We start from the raw sequence: 15,863 nt of genomic DNA, 5'->3' as shown, positions 1-15,863 counted from the left end.
GAATATGCCGCCCCATACCCTTGACTCCAACTCCTTCTTTCCTTTTCATCATCTTTATTCTTCTAGATCTCTCTGCATCATCATGATTAGCTTATCGTTTTTACTAGGTGCATGGCCTTTATATATTAATCACCTGCTTGAGCCGATTGATTGTATTGGTTTCATACTACATCGACCACCTCCGTCGACACAAGGTAAGTGTATAGTTACATTCTAGTGCTGGGGCTACATCAACTAAGGTGGCTCAGGAAGCTTAAAAAATAAAACTATATTCAACTATCTAGACTACATCTATAGCTACTGCTGGGGCGAGAACATTATTGAAAGTAAATACATCTAAGTGAGATCATATCTAGTAGATCTATCACTATTATCTACACCACTAAGAAGAAGATCTTGGTATCCTAAAATCCTGCATCATGGTATCCAATTGACCAAGGCACCATGTATATATTACATCATGTTGTGAACTCAGTTGTAATATGGAAAAATGTTAACTTGGTAAGTATACTTTGAGTTTGTTTTGACTATTAACTCAAAGCAAACATGTTAAAGGAGATGCGAGTACAATACATACATCTCGAGTAGACACTCATACACAGCACATCCGAAATTCCTCTCTCAACAATCACAAAAGGTTCTTGCAATCAAGATAACAAGCAAGAGAGAGAGAGAAGAAAGAAACAACAAGAGTGAGAGATAGAGAAGAAAGAGATAGCAAGATAATGATGAGGACTACACAATGAAGGTGCCAGACGACATCTACAAAGTAAGGCAAGCAAAGGAAAGAAGATGACAATGACAATGACTACATAGAGAAGGTTTGCAACAAGAAGCCAAAAGGCAGTGGAAAAGGGAAAGATGCACAAGTGGAGGCATAAGCTGTACAAGTGAAATTAAAAAGTGGAGGGCAGAAGCTATACAAGTGGAGGCAGAAGCTATACAAGTGAAATTAAAAAGCATATCAAAATCCAGCGAGAGTACTACTCAAATAGTGGTGAGTGAGGGGGGACGAGAAAAATGAAGATGAGCAGCGAGATGCTTTCGTTATCAACTATGGTAACAAATTACATGTAAGGCAAGCAAAGGAAAGAAGATGACAACAACAATGACTACATAGAGAAGGTTTGCAAGAAGCCAAAAGGCAGTGGAAAAGGGAAAGATGCACAAGTGGAGGCATAAGCTGTACAAGTGAAATTAAAAAGTGGAGGGCAGAAGCTATACAAGTGAAATTAAAAAGCATATCAAAATCCAGCGAGAGTACTACTCAAATAGTGGTGAGTGAGGACGAGAAAAACGAAGATGAGCAGCGAGATGCTTTCGTTATCAACTATGGTAACGAACTACATGTCGACATGCTCCAAGAGGTCTTGGATAGATTGACGGTATGTCATGCTCTCAATAGGTGAATATATGAATTGGAAAGTCTCTAGTCAAAAAGACTATTTAATCTTATCGTTTTTTTTAGATTAAAAAAAGCACGCCTACTTCATTAATTCCATGTTAACCAAATCAACATGCTACCTTGCACAAGAGAGGGATAGAAGAAGAGAAGGAAGACCATGCAAGGGTCGGTTTAGGAACTAAAAAATAGCCAACCCTTTATGAGGGTTAACTCCCCTACGCGAGGCCACTAGGGGCTCACTCCATCTCCACTTGTGTCACTCAAATGGAGCTTCCACAAGCTAGGTAGAGAGGAAAGAGGAAGGGAGCTATGGAGAGCTCAACGTCTACTCCATGCCTTTGTGTGTGCAAGAGTGATCTCAAGAAGAAGATAAGAAGAGGGAGAAGAGGAAGCAAGACAAGAACCATCATCTAGATGCACACAACCACAATCAAGTAAGCAAGCATCAAGAAACACAAGCCTACAACCATAGCCACAAGAGAGTGAAAGAGAGAGAGAAGGAAAAATCGAATTGTGATAATGGGATTTTCCCTTTCATATTTCATAAGTCACTTATATACATGAGCTCACTTTTTACAATGGCCAACATCCCATTTAATGATTGGGGGCCCAAAACTAATTTCCTAGCTCTATGTACACCTAGGCTTATTCTTGTGATCAACATTACACAAGGTGTAAGCTTGGTTATCCCATATATCTTTTACATGAAGTGCGCATGCGGTTACATAATAATGAGTACAAGAAGCGTAACCATGCTTAAAAAAATGTTAACCAGTGTGGTTAACATACCCCCTCCCTAATTTAGCTCGGAGCTGGCAAGGAGACTCAGCGGTAGTAGATGGAGTAGGTTCGGATGAAGTCGTACAAAGAACATGCCTATTCATTAAAGACACACCCCTAAGTCCTAAGGACATAACCATTGATTCAAGAGCCACACCCCTTCACAGGGATGTGTCTCTTCCTATGGAGTTCTTAGTACCCAGCTTAAGAATTGTAGTACAAGAGAAACTCACGAGAAATATCCTAGGCTATTGCCTTTTCAAACTTGAAAGGCTTAATGAAACACTCCTTCTAACCGTGTACAATATGATGGTGAAAAAGCTAAGGCATAAACAATGGTTTGACAACCAACTTAAAACCACAAAAAGAAACTTAAATTCAAAGGCTTAGGACCTTTCCTAGTCACTGAAATAACCCTGCAAGGCGCACTGCACATAGAAACACTCAACGACATCAAGATGGAGGGATATTTCAATGGTAGCAAACTAAAATGCTACTATGGCCCACTCACCAAAACCACATTAAGGTTCATTCATGCCAAAAAATAGTGAAAGAAATAGCATGAAGAAATGAAAGAAACGGCCGTGAAGAAAAAGAGCGGCAAGCAAAACTTAGGGACAAAAGCATCATGGTAAACATGGCCAAAGTAGTGAACCTCGAAGAATAGGAATGGGAGGTGAAACTCACGTGGTTGTGGTTAGAAACGACCACCCTGACAAGTTTCACACAAAATTTGGCTCTCGTTGATACATGAGATAATCAAAATCTGATGTCCTATGACACATAGCACTCCCTCAGAAGGCCAACATTAATGAACACCCTGGCCTAGTCACTATTGTTGCCTCACAATTGGTCGAATGTCTATGCACACTCATAACTCTGTTTCACATTGGCAATAACCCGTCAAAAGGGAAGTTTTATGTGATACCTACAGGAATAATGAACGAAGAGATCCTTCTAGGGCATGGATGGATGGGACACAACTGATGTCAAATTGATTGGGATGCAAGGACAGAACCCTCCTGCAACTAGGCTTTGGCCAAGTTACAGTCCGGATGACAGATGAAGAAACCTTGTCATCCAATCACCCACCCTAGGTCAATCACTCCCTTCCACTAACCACCATCACTCTTCTCTCCAACAAACACAAAACTATGCCACCCACCAAAAAGAGGCCCCTCCCCATAGTGAACACCCAATTGCCTCACCAAACCTTATCAACACCAAGTGTTGCAGTAGGTTGCCCAAGCCCACATCAAAGAAGCCACTACCACTAATAACCCAACTAAAATAAGACTAACCCACCCCAAGTACAAATTTGGCCCCAAGACACACAATGCAAGAACCCTCACACCAAGGTTCCCAAGAAGCTCCTTGCTGGCCAAGGCTATTATGCGGGTGCAACACTTCTGTGGATTCCTCAAAGATCCACTTCCTCAACTCATGCCCCGGCAAAGCCAACTCCGCATACCTCTCGCCAACCTCCAATTAGATAGCCACAATCCCACAAGATACAAGAGAACCCTAGGTGCAAACCTTTCACGAGGCCTAACCATCATCGCCAACCTCAGCCTCGCCCTGCAACTACTCATAGATGGATCCCTAAGCCTTTACTACAAACTCAGCACTTCTATGAAGGAAATTGGAAAATTTGGGTCGTCCCGCAACAACTGTGGTATACCTCTCCTCCCGTGATTCTACAACAACTGTGGTATACCTCTCCTCCCGTGATTCTACAACCACAAAAATTTGAATGGAAGCCCAAGATAGCCTCCATTGCTACCACCACTACTACCGCGCGGGATGAGGGGAAAGCAAAACTTCAGGAGGGCGCCATGCCCAACAACCCCCATCCACGGTCCCTGACAGTGATGAACCTTCAACATCAGCTACTCCACCACCCCTTATCATCCGACTCCCTCAGTGCACCCCCACTCAATCCCTTGCTTCTCCAACCCCCCTTTACCTAGTTTCTCCCTCCAATGAAGTCTCCAAGCTCCCGATGGAGCTATCAACCTTGCCAAAACCTCATTGAAGCCACCACCACCACCTCACTCTTGCCAGCAGGCAAGGAGTTAATACAAAACTGCACTGGGGCACTGGATATATCCCTAGGGTACAAAACCTGTTTACAGGGTGCCCAAAAAAAAATATCTCTGAGGACACGGTCGTTCCTTCCTAAATACCCGACCGTTCCTTCACGAAGACATGGCCGTTCACTTAGTTTGGCCACGGCCGTACGCTCCTAAGGACGGCCGTTCCCTCATGAAGGAATGGCCGTTCCCTTGTAAAATGCCAAGCTATGGCTATTCCTTTGTCACCTGTTTAGCCACGACCATACCCTCTTAAGACACGATCGTTCCCTCTTGAAGACATGGTCGTTCCCTCATGACATGCTCTTAGGACATGACCGTTCTCTTGTCAAAGGCAAGACACGGTCGTTCTCTCATCAAAGGCTAAGACACAGTCGTTCCTTCATGAAGCCATGGCCATTCACTTTATTTAGCCACGGCCGCATGCTCCTAGGACATGTCCATTCCCTCATGAATGAACGGCCATTCCCTTATCACCAATCGTACGCTCTTAAGACATAGCCGTTCTCTTGTGAAAGGCTAAGACACGGCCATTCCCTCATGAAGCCATGACCGTTCACTCTGTTTAGTACCTTCTTGAAGCCATGACTATTCCTTTCCTTGAAATCTATAAAAAGGACCCACCACTTTCATTTCACTCACTTTTCTCTCTCCCCTAGCCAAACTATTGCAGTTTTTATCCTGAGCTTTCATATTTCCCTCGTATTTGCTCCAGGCGGGCCACTATGGCCGGATCAGAGACTGCGTCCCATAACAAAGTTTGGTATAATACATCAACTTGTGCTCAACCTTGTGGTTGTTCTTCATGAGACTGTGGACTCTATGGCTACTGACTTGGCGCATGAGGTTCTTACTGGATCAGGTTGTTTGTTACCAAATCCTTTGGTCGGCCACTCATGGGATGAACTTTCCAAGTGCACAGGAGGTTGACCTTTATCATTTGGTCTTTCTTTCGGATATAGATATGAACCGTGTCAGAGTCACATGGATCATTTTGGTCTCTCTCACATGAAGGGATGTCCTAGGATGCAATCATACGAAATAGGTTGTTGGCCGAAGTTCATCAGCATCATGAAGGTGTGTCGAAATTTGTTCCTGATGAGGATCTTGATCTTCAAATCTCTCAGGAGTGTTAAAACCCTAAGATCTCTCTGGATAATCAACATGCATAAATCATACATAAACTCTACCACCACCCAACCACCCCCGAGCCCAAGGGTTGTACACATGAAATATAATGGAGTACCACATACCATAACCTTAGTGTCCCATACCACCAAGAGGTATAACTCCAATACAATAGCACTCAGCTCTATAGTGAAATGGCAAGAATGTAGATACAATCCTCTACACAAGAGAACATCCCGTGAGTGTGTCCCATGCCCCTATTATATAGGAGGACCCTCAAGTGACTCTTGACTCTCCATTTTCCATGTGTGACCCTTGGATGCCTGACCCTAACCTTAACCCTTAAGGTTAGTCCTAACCCATGCTCCACTAGAGCTTGTTCCCATGCTCCCATGCTCACAAGCCTAATGTGGGTTAGCCTCCTAGTATATGCACATATAATGTGCACATAATATACTTTCCCTCTCTCAAAACATTGCACTCTTACAATGAAAAGAAGGAAATCTGCACTGAACATTCTCAATCGACTCCCAAGTCGAATCCTCTATTTCCCTATCTTTCCACAAAATTTTAACCTTAGGGATTAGTCGACTACGAAGTTTCCTTTCCCTGAATTCAAGTACCTTTTCAAGTTTGTGTGGAGCATAAGATAAATCTTCGACTTCAATGAGTTCTTAAGGAGTGATTGTGTTATCCTCACCTCCCAACTTCTCTTTCAATCTACTCTTTCAATCTACTAACATGAAAGATTGGATGAACTCTAACATGTGGAGGCAGTTTTAATTCATACGCAATCGTGCCAATTCGACGTATAACTTGAAATGGACCACAATATCTAGGAGATAATTTTGAGCATTTTCCCGTTGATAAAGTCTAAGAGTCTTTAGGAACTTTTAAATAAACCAACGCTCCTGGTTCAAAAGACCGAGATGAGCATCCTCTATCAGCATAAAACCGTGCTCTATCCTGAGCACTCCTGATAGAATCCTGAGCTTCAATTAGCATTTCTTGCATATCATGTAAGAAATCACTCGATGCATCAAGCTCAATGTCCTTAAGACCAACATCAACAAGTGCTCTGGGTTGATACCTATACACATAAGCATGAACGGACTAAAACCTGTAGTAGCTATATGTTTAGAACTGTTATAGGCAAATTCCATCAGTGGAAGATACTTTTTCCAATTTGATGGTTTTCTAGAGACATATGCACGAAGCATATCCTCTACAACCTGATTCACCCACTCTGTTGCCCATCAGACTGCGGATGATCAGAGGAACTCATACTTAAAGTTGTTTCCAATTTCTTGAAAACTTCCTGCCAAAAATTAGCCGTGAACTTAGAGTCCCAATCGCTCATAATATCAGAAGGTAGACCATATAGTCTAAACAGCTGCTCGACAAATTGGTATGCCAATTCTGAAGCTTTAACTGTTGTTTTTGTGGGTGAAAACCTCACCATCTTTGTCAATCTATCCACGACTACCCAAATGGCATCGTGACCCCTAATGGTATGTGGAAGTCCCGTAATGAAATCCATGGAAATACTTTCTCACTTATTAGACAGAATATCCAAAGGATGTAATAACCCAGCAGATTTACGGCGTTTATCCTTGTTTATCTGACATTGATGACATCGGACCACATAACTCTAAATAAAATCTTTCATTTTTGGTCAATAAAATTTCCTTCTAACTAAAGCCAAGGTACGATGTGTCAATAAAATTGTGAGTACTACCAGGATCAAACAAAATATGAACCTGATGTCCTTTCACTGATCCATAAACACGAAATAATTTGTTTGGACCATAAATGTCTTTATTGAAAGTACAATCTGAACATTGGGTTCCTTCAAGATGCGAAACATTAACTTCAGAGAATTTACCTTGAAGTTCTGTAAGTGTACAGATTTCCTTGGAATAAACTTTTTTGGTGCTGTCTTTTGACCAGGTGCCGAAGTTGTTGTAGCTTCATTCAAAGGATAAAATTTCTTTGTATGCCCTTTCTCTTTGCACTTAAAGTATGTGAGTTTTTCCTTACAAACTTTGGTTTTTTGTTGGAATTGTCACCATTTTTTTGTTTTGGTGTGAAAACCAATTTCTTTTTTTGTCCACTGTTTGAATAAGTGAACGTGGGTTTCTTTTCACTTGACGTTGGTTTTGATGAATTGGTGCCAACCATTGTATTATGAAAAACCTGAGCAGCCTAAATAGCATCCTCAGCCGTTTTAACTTTGCACTTCTTCATCTCGTATTGATAAATCACGAGACAAACCATTGATGAAAATACCACACAAAGTATGATCATCAGACTTGGCTTTAGCAGCCAACTGTCTAAACTTTTGCACATAGTTATCAAAAGACTGATTAGTCGTGCTATTTTTAACCAACTTGGCAATAACTTCGAATTCATCCTCTGGTTGGACAAATTCCTTCTTGAATGCAACTTCAAATCCTAGCCAAGTAGTGGGAATAGAATCTTGTTTTAGATCCTTCCACCAGGTCAAAGCTTTTTCCTTAATAAACCCTGTGCCATTTGCAATTTTTGCACATCAGTGAAAGGGTGAAAAGCAAAGTGTGTATTCCACCTGTTAAGCTAGGCATCCACACATCCTTGTGTCTTCTCCTTCTTCTCTCCGCCATACACCTTTGGTGCAAAAGACGGAGCAACTGCTTTGGTAGTTGTAGATGAGGTGGCTAGAAGAGCTTTCTGCGGAGTTAAAATCTGCACCTTAAGTGATTCCATCTCATCATGGCACTTTGTTATAGTAGCCTCGAGACGTTGTGTCACCTCCAAAAATTCGCTCTTTGCTACCGCCTCCTCTTCTTCTTCATGGAACTTAAGATCTTCCATGTGCTAGAGTTAGGATGATCACTCATGTCATCGACATTTTCATTGACCGAGAAGTCAATATGAGCCATGGTAAATGAGTTCTCTACGAATATGGATTAAACTTTTCTTCACCTTTCTCTTGACTCCTCTCTTGACCAAAAGTTCTAGCAGATTAATTCACTAGAAACAACTGCACATAAGAAAAATGCTTTAATTAGCATTTGGTGGCTAGACATTGGCTAAAAAATCATGAAAACATCGTCTAGAATCAATCCAAATGAATAAAGTATTAATACAAGGCATGCTCGCATTAATAATATGTAAATAACCCGCATTTGTTTAGTGTGAGTACATAAAAAACGTACTATAACACCAAATATCCCTAAAAAATAAGAGTTCTCGAGAAAAAAGAATTACCATGATTTTTTTCTAATTTTTCCTAATTTTCTAGGGCCTCAAAATATGTTAATTTTGAAAACCACCAAAACCCATCTTATGGCACTCCAAACCTATAATTTTCTAGAAAATTTTTAGCAAGTAATTTTGCTAAAATACCATGATATTTAAAAAATACCAATTTCTAGGATCTCTAAAAATAATTTCTAGAATATTTCTAATTTCTCATGAGAATCCCATCGGCCACGAAATTTCCAATTTCGCCCGACAATTCTCAAATCCAATGAAAATTTAAAAAAATTTAATGGATTTCTTAATTTTGTGGGCTAAAAATAGAACTTTAAAAGAATTTGAACGGTCACGGCTGCCCGAATGGACATACCACATGCCAATCACCAACCCCAAATATTCCAAAAAATTAAAATATCCTTTGTCTAATTTTTCACTAATTTTTAAGAATTTTTTAAAAAATTTAATTTACCCTGAACGCATTTAGAATACGAACAGTCAAAAAAATTTCGAAATTTGAATGGTTTTCCCGGAATACGGAAAGCCAACAGTTTCGGGAAAATGAAAAGACAAAAACAATGGAATATGAAAGGTCAAAAGTTTTCGGAATCCGAAAGGCCAAAAGATTTTCCGGAATTCGGAAGGTCAAAAGATTTTTCGAAATTTGGAAAGTCAAAAGATTTCCCGAGAATGCGGAAAGCCAAAAGGTTCAAGGAAAAAAAATTCCAAAAGAAAGAATAAAAATTTCAGAGAAATAATATATTTTTTCTAGATTTTTTCTCTTTTTCCAAGCTTTTTCCAATTGAAAATAACTTGAAAAAATATATATATTTTAAATATATTTTTTTAAAAAAACTTTTAAAAAAAGCTTATAAGCTTTTAAAAAAAATTATAAGGGGGGGGGGCGAATTTCGCCCGCGGCCCCCCCTGTCTCAAACGACTGTGCGCCGAACAGAATTGAGAGGGAGAGATAGCTCTTCTCTCTCTTCTCTTCTCTCCACCTTCTCTAATACTTTCTCTCTCTCCCCTCTCCTTCTCTTCTCTGTTAGAGATTAGAGATGGATGATTAAGATTTGATTAATCATGTATTAATCATAATTAAGTTTAATTATGATTAATATTTAATCAAATTATCCTATTAAAATGCGTTCACACGCACGAGAGAGAAATAGAAGATAAAAATTTAGATTTTGGGGAAGAGAAGATAAAAATTTAGATTTTGGGGAAGAGAAGAACTTTATGCACATGGGAGAGAACCCATGCATCAATTGACTACCCCACATTGCTTTTCAGCAAAAAAAATTGGTAGAAAATCGAAAACATACCCACGGAAAACCTGCAAAATGCATTAAAAATACATTTTTAACCATAAAAATACTCAAAAAATTTCTAAAAAATTAAGAAAAAATTCCTAAATTTTTTAGAAATTTAGGGAATCCTTTCTACAAAAAATATCCACAATAAAATATGTGATATTTGGTAAAAAATTTCCATTAATGCTTATTTTAAACCATAAAAAATAGGGAAAAAATAGCATTAAACTCACGAAATTCCCCCGCAACATCGATTCGTCCATTGAGTAGTAGTAACACGCGTTCCAATCACCATATCAATGATCCACGTGGAAAATCACCAAAACAAACTAATAAAATAACATTTTATTTAGTAAATATCAAAATTTACTTTAACAAAATGCTAAAAATTGAAATAAGAAAGTAGAAACAACAACAATTAACTAGAAATTGCTCTGATACCACTGTTAAAACTCTAAGATATCTCTAGATAATCAACATGCATAAACATACATAAATCAGGCATAAACTCTACCACCCAATCACCCCCGAGCCCAAGGGTTGCACATGAAATATAATGGAGTACCTCATACCTTAACCTTAGTGTCCCATACCACCAAGAGGTATAACTCCAATACAACAGCACTCAGCTCTATAGTGAAATGGCAAGAATGTAGATACAATCCTCTACACAAGAGAACATCCCTTGAGTGTGCCCCATGCCCCTATTATATAGGAGGGCTCTCGAGTGACTCTTGACTCTCCATTTCCCATGTGTGACCCTTGGATGCCTGACCCTAACCTTAACCCTTAAAGTTAGTCCTAACCCATGCTCCACTAGAGCTTGTTCCCATGCTCCCATGCTCACAAGTCTAATGTGGGTTAGCCTCCTAGTATATGCACATATAATGTGCACATAACAAGGAGGCCTATGGGCCTTGCGGTGGCTCCATCGGCAAGTTTCACAAGTAAAGCTATGTCATGTAGGTGCTCCCCATTTCTCCAAGCATTGTTTAGTAACAATGCTCACTCCCGCTCCTCCATCTAGGATGGCGGTGACTTGAAGGCCATTGAAGGTTATGGTTAGTACTGTCTTGAGTTCATCTCCTTCAAAACATTGCCCTAGTTTGTTGACTCTAACAGTGGTGGCACCAATGATTCCACGGGGGTCTATGAATTCATCCTCATCTTTCTCGTTAGAGCTTTTTAGTTCTACTGTGCGGGCTCTTGCATTCCTGCTCCTAGGCATCCTTCCATCTAATCCTTTAAATCTTTCCATAAGCGTGGGCTACCTTGGAGTAAGGTGCCAATGGAGATTGGATTTGAGAAGATAGGAAGGAGAAGAGACTAACAATGTCTCTAGGGAACGGATGCAGTTTCCTGAGTTGGATCACCCTTGTCCGTGTTGTTTAGGCTCTTGCAGGTGTAGGGTATCAAAACCTAGACTTCCAATTCTGTTCTTTTTGGGCAATCATCTCCTAGGTTTTTGAGATACTCTGCAACCAGGTTTCCCTAGAGGGGGGTATCTATAGTTGGTGGTGCTACTACTTGAGGGGTTCTCTTAGAGGGTGCTTGGTCATGGAAACCTCTGTTATGTTCTTGAGCTTCCTTAATCATTCTTGTGTCAGAGATCAGGAGACATGCTTCAAGATATGTTGTTTGAGGCTCATCCTCTAATTGAGCTTGACAGTCCTCCTTGACCAACTCTTGAGCCACCTTTAGCCTTTCCTTCTCTTTAATGGGGTTAGGATATTCGGCTAAATTTTGGAGGCAGTTTTTTGGGGTCTATCTGTCCTTTAATGAGAGGGGCTGAAGGCAGTACTTTCTATCCTTCGGATGAGGAGGTTGACTCATTGGTGTGGTCATTCTGTCCTCGGACCCACTCTTTATGACCACGCAGCTATCCCCCTTGCCTATCTTTGTGGCCTTCTTCTTTTGTGAGTTCCTTTGCTAAGAGTGTTTGTTCCGGGACTTCCTTATTGGATAGAACTGTTGTGTGTTCGGGGTATCCTTGATTTTGCGAGGTCGACACCTTAGCTGTCGCAGTGTGAGCTGCGGCCCTTCTTCTACTTTGCATTTTGGTAACTGCATTAAGAGGGACTGTATGGATGAAGTCATCTGCACACTTAGCAAATTAATGCTGGTGCTAGGATTATCTTCTTGTGTTTCCCCATTGTGCTTGTTCTTAGTGGACAATCCTTTTAAATATGGTCTATTCCGCACCCTGTGCATAAGCGAGTTAAGGTGGAGGTACTCACAGGAGTACTAGTCATTCCTTTTTTGACTGGACACTCAGCCACTCGGTGAGGTGGCCCTGCACAATGATAGCATTGCATGGGTGGTCATTTGGCCATGTTATTCAAGTCTTATCCCCATCAAGTTGGGGTTGCTATTATGTATACACGATGCATCTGGTCTCCCTCCATCACATACAGACTTAAGATCTGCAAGGGTGGACTGTTTGATTCAAAGGGCTCGAAGGTGGTCCCTTCAACAATTTCCCTCTCATCACCCTCTTTGAAGATCTTAGTCAAGGTTAACTGACAAACATGGGTGATTCAAGGTAGTGGGGGCTGTGGTGGTAGTACAGGGGGTGATAAGGGCACTTCAGATACCCTAAAAATTCCTCTTTGAGCCACTTCATGGAGCGGTTGTCTAGGGTTTACCACCAACAGCTCTTTGATGACAACAATTTACAATTTCATGATTTCCCCATCTTTGGCAAAATAAGTGCAAGAGAGTGGGATGGGGTGTCAAATGTGGACACTCCGTGCTAGTATGGTCAGCTCGACAACTCGGGCACCATAGTAACTCCCTCCTTGGGTAAATATGGGGTTGGTCGACTCGATCCCGTCCTTGTCATGTTCTCTAAGGTTGGGTCATTTATTACAAGGTTGCAGCCAACTGTTCGACCTGTTGTCTTGAGGAGGAGTCCTTCCCTTTCCCTTTGGATCTTGTGCTGGAGGTTTTGAAAGATGCCTCGAATGTTCCCTCATGCAATTCTTGGGAACGATTTCCCTTGAAATTATCCTCAAAGTCCATAGCACTGCAACATTTCTCAAAGGAGGTGTGGAGCGTATAAGAAGTTGTGCAAGGGTACATCTTGAGGATGTTAACAATCCTAATATGGGATTGATCATAGTGATAGACACAAGATTAAGGTGGGTTATACCACACTAAAAACTCCATGACACGAGAGAGAGAGAGAGAGAGAGAGAGAGAGAGAGAGAGAGAGAGAGAGATTGCACACTCAACACAAGATTTAAATTGCATATCACCAATGAACCATACAATGATATAGGCCTTCTAGCCTTATCCCGCTTTACACATCATCATCCATATGGCAAATCCTTTTCCACTCTTTTGGTTAACACTCACACACCATACAATATTACATGTGGCATTCTTATCTTACCACAATATCTTGCACCTCTAGGGTGCTTTCCCACATACACACAACACCACGATTACATCTCTCAACACCCCCTCTTGATTGAGGTGTTCCACAACTCATCTATCATCCATAATACCAATGCAGCATTGCCAAATGCAACTCGTCTCTCTCTCGACACTCCTCCTCAATGCAAAATTGGAGTGTTAGCCAATCGAACATGTGTATGCGTGTCTACCACATCTTAGACACCGAGTCCATTTTGAGCCGACTCGCTCACAGCGGAACCACTGAGTCCAATTTGAATATAGAAGTTCGGGTGGAGAACAACCCATGCGCATGTATCTCACACGTGCATCGCTCATGCACACCTGTGGCAGGGTAACCCACATAGCAATGGGTGATTAACCTATGCGCATGTATCTCACATGTGCATCGCTCATGCACACCTCTGGCAGGGTAACCCACATAGCAATGGGTGATTACAAAAAATTTCTCATTTTGAGCACGCATGCTCGAGTACGGTTACCCATCATCAATTGTGCGTGAGAATAAAAATTACAAAGTCTTTTGGCCAAAGTCAAGTAGCGGATCCTCATGTGTGTGTGAACATATTTTTAAGGACAATTACATTAGGTATTCAACACCTATGAACAAGCCTCAAAGAAATTTGTTATTTTTAAACATTTTTTGGTGTCTTATTGAAATCTTAATTAAAGAGTTCTTTAACAAATTAAAGTCCCTTGGGCACGGATTCTATCCTACTGCTGGCCATTCATTGCACATGCGCTTCTTTGGTCTTCTTCGTCATTTGGCTCTCCTTCTCATAATCTTGCTCAGCTACCTCTATAAAACTCCTTATCTGTGCTATCCACGTATTGTTGACTTCTTCTATGCCATTTTATTGTTTCTTTACTTTGATTTTCTTCTTCTTCAAACTCTGCTACTACGGCTGGTTTGTTATCATTGTGCTGCAGCTTTCTTCTACGCCGATGCGTGCTTTCAATGCCAACCCTTCTACTACTATGCCAGCTTTGTGGCCTGCCGTGTGGTCATCAGCCAGCCCCATTCCTATGTGCAGGGAATAGCCTCTTTTGCACTATTTTCTTCATCAATTGAATGTGTGTTGAGTCCATTGCTTCTAGTTTACCATCACCAATACTGTATAATCACTTACTATTCACTGGCTGTTCGTTGCTTGCTGCTCAGTGCTTGCTGTTCGTTGCTTGCCTTCTAGTCATGTTGCAGTGGAGGTAACACCATAGTTGTTTCTTCATTACTGCTATTATGCTCTAGCATTCTTTTCTCAAGATCCATTTGATGCTGGGCCTCTCTCTTCTGGTAACCACCCTCTTGTACCTCTGCTTGGATGTAATTCTCTCTCATCAACAGTGTGCCATACCTGATGTCCTTCTACCTGCAAGCTTTAAACTCTTTGCATCTCTTTGATGCTCTAACCTAGCTAGTACCTTCAAAACCTTGGTTGCATTCTCATTAGGTGAAAACAAGCAATTATGGGCTAGTTGGAGCTCAAGGAGTGGAGCTGATTGTGCTCAATGATTTGCTCATGAAAGATGAGCTGGTTGTAGATGCTATTGGAGCATTCATTTTTTTGGTTTATGCACCTTTCATGGACAAGGCGGCTTTACGAGCCTTCAAAGCCATCTTATGGCTTCTTCATTTTGCTATTCAAATTGAGGGCATTCTCTCTTCTTCATGCTTACTTTCCAACCTTCTAACATGAACCCATTTTGTGCACTCCTTTATGCTTCCTTCCATGAAGCATAAAGCATTCACCATATGCTCACCCATTTATGAGTATCAAAAAACATCACAACCAACATTTTGTAGTAACATAGTGCTTCTTCCCATTGAAGCACTCTCCAACTTGCATGTTCCTTCTCTCTTGACATGTAATAGATTCCAAGGGTGCTCCTTCACATGGTCTCTCAAACAAAACCATAGGTGCATAAACCAAAAAAAGAATGCTCCAATAGTATCTACAACCAGCTCATCTTTCATGAGCAAATAATTGAGCACAATTAGCTCCACTCCTTGAGCTCCAACTAGCCCATAATTGCTTGTTTTCACATGAACAAGCATGCACACATCCTTGCCAAATTGCAAGGTACCAAGGGATTCACACATACCAAAATAGCAACCCTTTTCCAAATACCAGCATTCTTCCATGCTCAAACACCAATCACCAAAATACCTTCACAAATCTCTTTGGCAGCATCTCGTTGATGACACCGAAGACTCCATAGCCTTCATACTTTACTGAAACCTCCCTTTTCAGCTTCCATGGGCAGCACCATAATCTCCATGAGAATAATCTCTCTCAAAATGCAATACTAATGACAATAAGTGTGTTATTTTTTTTCATAATAATTGAAAATAATGCTTAATCAAATAACCTCATAAACAAGAAAACTATACATAAATATTCACTATGACCAAGAGCCCACCCAATCTCTGATACCATATTAACAATCCTAATATAGGATTGATCATGGTGATAGACACAAGAATAAAAC

This window comes from Cibotium barometz, chromosome 55 (genome assembly GCF_041138505.1).
Source record: "Cibotium barometz isolate CiBa-2024 chromosome 55, ASM4113850v1, whole genome shotgun sequence".
NCBI classification, from domain to species: domain Eukaryota; kingdom Viridiplantae; phylum Streptophyta; class Polypodiopsida; order Cyatheales; family Cibotiaceae; genus Cibotium; species Cibotium barometz.
Note: the sequence above shows the minus strand (reverse complement) of the source record.